This window comes from Daphnia pulicaria, unplaced genomic scaffold, assembly GCF_021234035.1.
Source record: "Daphnia pulicaria isolate SC F1-1A unplaced genomic scaffold, SC_F0-13Bv2 h1tg000191l, whole genome shotgun sequence".
Lineage (NCBI taxonomy): Eukaryota > Metazoa > Arthropoda > Branchiopoda > Diplostraca > Daphniidae > Daphnia > Daphnia pulicaria.
This window is the reverse complement of record NW_025804875.1, coordinates 12,501-19,700: the sequence shown is the minus strand read 5'-3', so window position 1 is coordinate 19,700 and position 7,200 is coordinate 12,501. Positions and strand designations below refer to the sequence as shown.

At 50.2% G+C, this 7,200-nt stretch overlaps 3 non-coding genes across 3 annotated transcripts in view; all 3 read left to right on the top strand.

Moving 5' to 3' along the window:
• Positions 1-1,512: 1,512 nt before the first annotated feature.
• On the top strand, positions 1,513-3,805 carry LOC124319759. Its single transcript, XR_006913449.1, has one exon. It is a non-coding gene; the product is annotated as a small subunit ribosomal RNA (ribosomal RNA).
• Positions 3,806-4,741: 936 nt separating this feature from the next.
• On the top strand, positions 4,742-4,894 carry LOC124319758. Its single transcript, XR_006913448.1, has one exon. It is a non-coding gene; the product is annotated as a 5.8S ribosomal RNA (ribosomal RNA).
• A 641-nt stretch (positions 4,895-5,535) lies between these two features.
• LOC124319761 overlaps positions 5,536-7,200 on the top strand; it is a 4,575-nt gene continuing 2,910 nt past the window's right edge. The window contains exon 1 of the ribosomal RNA XR_006913452.1: positions 5,536-7,200. This exon is cut by the window's right edge and continues 2,910 nt beyond it. This is a non-coding gene — a ribosomal RNA (large subunit ribosomal RNA).

The window sequence follows — 7,200 nt, the reverse complement described above, 5'->3', positions numbered from 1 at the left end:
AAAAATTACCGTTCAGGCGGAAATGTGTGTGTGTGTGTGTGAGCCGAGAGATAAAAAATAAAAAAGCCACCAAACAGAACGCTTTCAAATTATTTCGTGCGGCGTGCGCATATTTCACATTTTGCCGTTTGACGGAAGCTCGTTGTGTGGAACACAGAAGTGGAGATGGACGGAGTTGAAGGGGGGCGAAGACGGCCCGGTCGGACAAAGTCAAGAGATTGAAATATACGAGAGAATTGGGTGGAAGTGATGGCAAATCTATAAAATTCAAAAATCGGATGAGATGCGAGGACCGCAAAATGTGGCGTCGACTCTGACTCTCTTTTACTACGAACTTCCCTTCGACGGAAGATATCGAGAGCTGAGCTGAGCGCCCGCTGAGTATGGCCGGCGTAATTACAAACGAGTTACGGTTGGAGCTATATCGATTGTACGTATCCCGAACGTTCATCGAACAAGCCAGATCAACTCGGCGCCCGGTAAGATGTACGCTCAGTTATGGCCATGACACACGAAGGGAGAATTCAAACGGCTGTGAGTGTACGGCCCGCCCGGAGTTGTGTGTAGGCAGTGACCTCTCAAGAAAAAACGTAAAAAAATTTTTTTTGACAGTCACCGGTCTGCGACAAGTAATCAGTACGAAACTTGGGTGCAATGCAAAAAACATTTTGAGAATCCTTGCTTGACAACAACGAATCTAACACGATAAAAAAACGATCCCCATCGGTGTACCGCTTGCTTTTCTCGCGCTTCGGCGCAGAATCGCTTATTCAGCTGCCCTTGGAATATGTTCGTTTCGTGCATACTTGATCTCGGTCATTCTTCGGTGAACTCTTAAAGAATTGCGCACTTTTATAGGGGTAGTCTGGTTGCTTGTCTCGACTTGAAATGATTTGTTTTTTTCCGCCCATGACTTTCTATACGATGCCTCTATGCTGGCCTCTGACCGCGGTTGTTCCGAGTTTTCTCTTTCTCTTCGAAAGTCTTTGCGGAAAATTCTGCCTCGTGTGACCGTTGAGCGGTGAGGTGTGTGTGTGTGTGTGTGTCGTGCGGGGTGATGCGAGAGTGTGCCTCGGCGGTGGAAAAATAAAAATAAAACTCTGAGCCCACAAAAATTTAAAAGATGTATGCTTGTCAGCTTAGTAAAGCAGGCTTGACTTATGAGCATACAGCACGCCACATATGACCGTCGAAAACCGTAATACGGGAAAAAAAGTTGATGAATATATCAAGACCGGTCGAATGAATCCGATTCACTTTGGGCTCATAGACCGTTGAATGGTCTTTGACTTTGGAAATTGAAATGAAAAAAATCCAACAAACGGATCGGATCGGTGTTTCTCTTCACTGGGACTCGCTGTGACACGCCAGGCGTTGCGATCAAAAATTTTAGTTTCCGAAGAAAAAGAAAAAAAAACGAAAAACGTGTTGATTTGGTGTGTGTTTGGTGATGCGTGGGCGAAATAAAAACCCGCAACTCGCCGGATGCATATCAAACAAACATACACGAAATACCTGGTTGATCCTGCCAGTAGCATATGCTTGTCTCAAAGATTAAGCCATGCATGTCTAAGTACAAGCCGCTAGACGGCGAAACCGCGAATGGCTCAATAAATCAGTTATGGTTCCTTAGATCCACTCCATCCTACTTGGATAACTGTGGTAATTCTAGAGCTAATACATGCACTCGAGCCTCGACTGCGGGCTTTCGGGCTCGCAGAAGAGGTGCTTTTATTAGATCAAAACCAGTCGGGGCCGGGCTTTCGGGCTCGCGCACCGTACCAATTTTGGTGACTCTGGATAACTTCACGCCGATCGCACGGCCTTCGCGCCGGCGACGTATCTTTCAAATGTCTGCCTTATCAACTGTCGATGGTAGGTTACGCGCCTACCATGGTTGCAACGGGTAACGGGGAATCGGGGTTCGATTCCGGAGAGGGAGCCTGAGAAACGGCTACCACATCCAAGGAAGGCAGCAGGCGCGCAAATTACCCACTCCCGGCACGGGGAGGTAGTGACGAAAAATAACGATACGGGACTCTTCCGAGGCCCCGTGATTGGAATGAGTACACTTTAAATCCTTTAACGAGGAACCATTGGAGGGCAAGTCTGGTGCCAGCAGCCGCGGTAACTCCAGCTCCAATAGCGTATATTAAAGTTGTTGCGGTTAAAAAGCTCGTAGTCGGATGTCTGTCTTCGGCCGGGCGGCGCCGCTCTGAATCAAGGGTGTTGCGTTTCACGCTCTGGGAGCCCGGGTGTCAAAGCCCGACTCTCTTCACGGTCGGACAACATCGCCGGAGTGGTGGTCGGTGCGTCGTTGTTGTATCTGCGGCCAGAGTTGGAAAGTTCTTTCGGGTTCTTTTTTAAATTTTGGTCGTAGTTGACTCGATTCGCTCCACCCAGTCAATCGTTCGGGGTGCCCTTCACCGGGTGTCTCGGGCGGCCGGCAACGTTTACTTTGAACAAATTAGAGTGCTCAAAGCAGGTGTATCCCAACGCCTGAATATCGCAGCATGGAATGATGGAATAGGACCTCGGTCCGATTTTGCTGGTCTTTTACTTTTGGACCCGAGGTAATGGTCAATAGAGACGGACGGGGGCATTCGTACTGCGGCGACAGAGGTGAAATTCTTGGACCGCCGCAAGACGAACAACAGCGAAGGCATTTGCCAAGAATGTTTTCCTTGATCAAGAACGAAAGTTAGAGGTTCGAAGGCGATCAGATACCGCCCTAGTTCTAACCATAAACGATGCCAACCAGCAATCCGTCGGAGTTACTCCAATGACTCGACGGGCAGCTTCCGGGAAACCAAAGTCTTTGGGTTCCGGGGGAAGTATGGTTGCAAAGCTGAAACTTAAAGGAATTGACGGAAGGGCACCACCAGGAGTGGAGCCTGCGGCTTAATTTGACTCAACACGGGAAACCTCACCAGGCCCGGACACTGGAAGGATTGACAGATTGAGAGCTCTTTCTTGATTCGGTGGGTGGTGGTGCATGGCCGTTCTTAGTTGGTGGAGCGATTTGTCTGGTTAATTCCGATAACGAACGAGACTCTAGCCTGCTAAATAGGTGACGGGTTTTATCAATTGAAACCGAAGGGAGTACGGAGGCGTCGGGATCAGGTGGCGGCGATTCGGGTCTCGGTGGGACTGGTTCCTTTAGTGAGGCAATCTCGGCTTGGTTTCGTTGTGCTTTGTTCGTCGGGTGTACGGCCTTCACGGGTTGGTTGCCTGGCGGATGAGGTATGGCGGGGCTTTGTCGGGAATGTCTCGCGGGGGCTGGCTCTATTGTTATTCGGTCGTCGTCATCCCCGGCGATACCTTCTGCTCTCGCGTCCGTCACGCAGTCTTCTTAGAGGGACAAGCGGCGTCCAGCCGCGTGACAGTGAGCAATAACAGGTCTGTGATGCCCTTAGATGTCCTGGGCCGCACGCGCGCTACACTGAAGGAATCAGCGTGTTTCACTCTCCCTGTCCGAAAGGACCGGGTAACCGCTGAACCTCCTTCGTGGTTGGGATTGGGGACTGCAATGATCCCCATGAACCAGGAATCCCTAGTAGGCGCGGGTCACTAGCCCGCGTCGATTACGTCCCTGCCCTTTGTACACACCGCCCGTCGCTACTACCGATTGAATGATTTAGTGAGGCCTTCGGACGGGCTTGTCGGGGTGCCGTCGAGTGGGGAGCAATCTCTGCCCGTGCGGTGCCTACCAACGGCGAGACTGAAAGATGGTCGAACTTGATCCTTTAGAGGAAGTAAAAGTCGTAACAAGGTTTCCGTAGGTGAACCTGCGGAAGGATCATAAACGAACAAGACAAATGTTTTGCGCATATGGCTTTGGTTGAGCACGAAACAACTAAAAGTTGCAAAACAAAAAAAACCCCATCAAAAGTCTTTCGGCGTAAGACATCGTATGAACTATGTGTGGGTTGACGGAAGAAAATCATTTATTTTGAACGGGTATCAGGCGCTCTGATGCGCGGTGGTTTAAAGCGGATTCGCCTTTTCAAATTGATTTTTCTTTCCTCTCGGCTCAAAAAAAAACACAAAGTCTTTCGATTTGGTCTATGGCCGTGAGCAAATTCTTCCTGCTTCGATGGTGAATGTCTCTATAGATTCATTCGACCTTTAGCGGCGCTCACAGTGTTGACGTTAGTAGAGTGAAGAATACGATAGCCCGCCTGGGCCGCGAGTACCGAAGGAACAATAAAGGAGATTTTATAAAGTCTTAGTCCCTAAATCAAACACTTTGAAAAATAAAAACTCGGTGGATGGAGAGTCGGAAAAAAAAAAAAAAAACATCAAGATTTTGAACGGGTATCAGGCGCTCTGATGCGCGGTGGTTTAAAGCGGATACGCCCAATCGAAATTGTTTTTTTTTTGTTTCTCTCTTCGTCTTCGGGATTTTTTGATTCTCGGTGGGGGACGAAAGTGTGAGACTTTACTCTGGACGTTCTTTTCGGGCGTAGATACTCGTGGTTGCGTGCGTGTGCGTCGTATAGACTAACACTCCAAAGCCCGACACTATGCCGTTGAAAACCGAATGTTTTTTAAGCTTGCCCTTCGCCCTCTCGATGAAGTAGGAAGAATTCAAAATCACAATAACACACTAAACCCAAATTCTAGTACGAGTGTTTATCGGAACATTTTCTTTCTGGCTTTCTTTCTCCGCCCTCGCATTCATTTGCTTGGGCGGGTTGGAGAAAAAGAGAGAAGAAAACGAATATGTCGTTTTATATACGACCCTGAACGGTGGATCACTAGGCTCGTGGATCGATGAAGAGCGCAGCAAAGTGCGCTAATCCATGCGAACTGCAGAACACATGGAGCATCGAAATCTTGAACGTAAATGGCGGCCCAGCTTCTCGCTCGGGCCACATCTGACTGAGGGTCGGTCGAATGATGAACGAACAGAGATTTTTTCAGTCTTGGTTTTGCATGTTGGGTCGCGGCGAGATTTATTTTTCACCCGGCCTGACCGCATAAAAGCTCCCGAATCTCTAACGTCTGGGTGCCGCGCGACTTAAGTGTCCGCGATGCCTCAAATACAAAAAAGGGGGAAAAATAAAAGAAGGTTCGCCCTGTTTTGTTTTTTTCCTCTCTATTCAAAAGAAACCTTTTTCGATGGCAAAACAGATGGGAAATTTTTGAGCCAACTCAAAAAAAAATTTTAGAAATAAACACATCTTCTCGAACAAGGTGTCGGCTGCGTGTGCGCGATATACCGCTTCAACGCGAGTTTAGTTGTGTGTGTGCGCCGGGCGTGTCGAAGTGTCGACCACCGCGAATTATCACTCACTCTAACCGCTCGTTATGCAAGCTTGGTTCGCGCACGACGCGTTGTTTCAATACAAAAAGCCGCAGGACGCCCTGTCACTTTTCGTAAATTAATTTTTGCGAATAACGAGAGACTCGCTTTATTTCGAAAAAAAAAAATTTGAACCGGCAATTATTCAATCTTTCCCGGCTTTAAAACGCCAAAGTCTGCCGAGCTAGATAAAGTGTTGTCTCCTTTTGAAAACAAACAATTCATTCTGACCTCAGTTTAGATGAGACTACCCGCTGAACTTAAGCATATCAGTAAGCGGAGGAAAAGAAACTAACAAGGATTCCCTTAGTAGCGGCGAGCGAACAGGGATGAGCCCAGCACCGAACCTCGCGCCCGGTTGAGCGGGTGCCGAGGAATGTGGTGTTCGGGAGGATCGTGCGCGTCTGTCCGGTATCTATCGTCCAAGTCTCCATGAACGGGGCGAGCAACCCACAGAGGGTGTCAGGCCCGTAGATAAGACGAGCCGAGACCGTGCATCGGATCCCTTCCCAAGAGTCGGGTTGCTTGAGCGTGCAGCCCTAAGCGGGAGGTAAACTCCTTCTAAGGCTAAATATCGCCACGAGACCGATAGCGAACAAGTACCGCGAGGGAAAGTTGAAAAGAACTTTGAAGAGAGAGTTCAAGAGTGCGTGAAACCGTTCAGGGGGTTAAACGGGTGGGCCCTCGAAGGTCGAACAAGTCCCCGCTCCCGGCACTTGGTTGTATGCCCTTAACGCTGCATGGAGACTGCCTGAATTGGCGGCTCTCTTGCATAAGTCGTTCTGCGATCGCAATAGCCACGCCAAGGTCCGCAAGTGGGGGGCCTAGTAGGACTCCGCGACCGACTGGGTGTCTGTTACACGGGGCGTCCGTTAGCGAGTTTCGTGGTTACCTTCGCGGGTGCCGCGATGACGAGCGCGGCGTTTCCCAACAGTACTGCCCGGTCGTGACCTGTCTCCTCCCGGGAGGTGTCGTAGCTTTTTTTTGTAAAAGAGAAAAAGTTGCGGTGCTCAACCTGTGGAGGCCCAGAGCGGAGAGTAGAAGTCGGGTCCCACCCGACCCGTCTTGAAACACGGACCAAGGAGTCTAACATGTGCGCAAGTCGTCGAGAAATTATCAAACTAAACTCGCGAGGCGCAATGAAAGTGAAGCGGCCCCGATGAGGGTGCATCCGCGAGGGGTGATCCCGTCTCGAACAGAGCGGGCGCAACCCCAGGGCGTCCGAATGCTCGCGAGATCTTTCCCCCTTAAAAGGGTTTGGTCGAGTCGGCCGGACGAACCCAGAGCGCACACGTTGGGACCCGAAAGATGGTGACCTATGCCTGGCCAGGACGAAGCCAGGGGAAACCCTGGTGGAGGTCCGCAGCGATTCTGACGTGCAAATCGATCGTCGGAGTTGGGTATAGGGGCGAAAGACTAATCGAACCATCTAGTAGCTGGTTCCCCCCGAAGTTTCCCTCAGGATAGCTGGTGCTCGCAAAGAGAACAAACGGAGTTTCATCCGGTAAAGCGAATGATTAGAGGCCTTGGGGTCGAAACGACCTCAACCTATTCTCAAACTTTCAATGGGTGAGAAGCCCGGCCTTTTTCCTTGATTGAGGCCGCGGCAATTGATTTGAATCTGAGCGCCCAGTGGGCCATTTTTGGTAAGCAGAACTGGCGCTGTGGGATGAACCAAACGCCCGGTTAAGGCGCCTAAACGACGCACATTTCGGATCCCACGAAAAGGAGTTGGTTGCTAAAGACAGCAGGACGGTGGCCATGGAGGTCGGAATCCGCTCAGGAGTGTGTAACAACTCACCTGCCGAAGCAACTAGCCCTTAAAATGGGAGGCGCTATAGCGTCGTGCCTATACCGGGCCGTCGGTCGGCAGAGCGAATAACGTCCGTGTC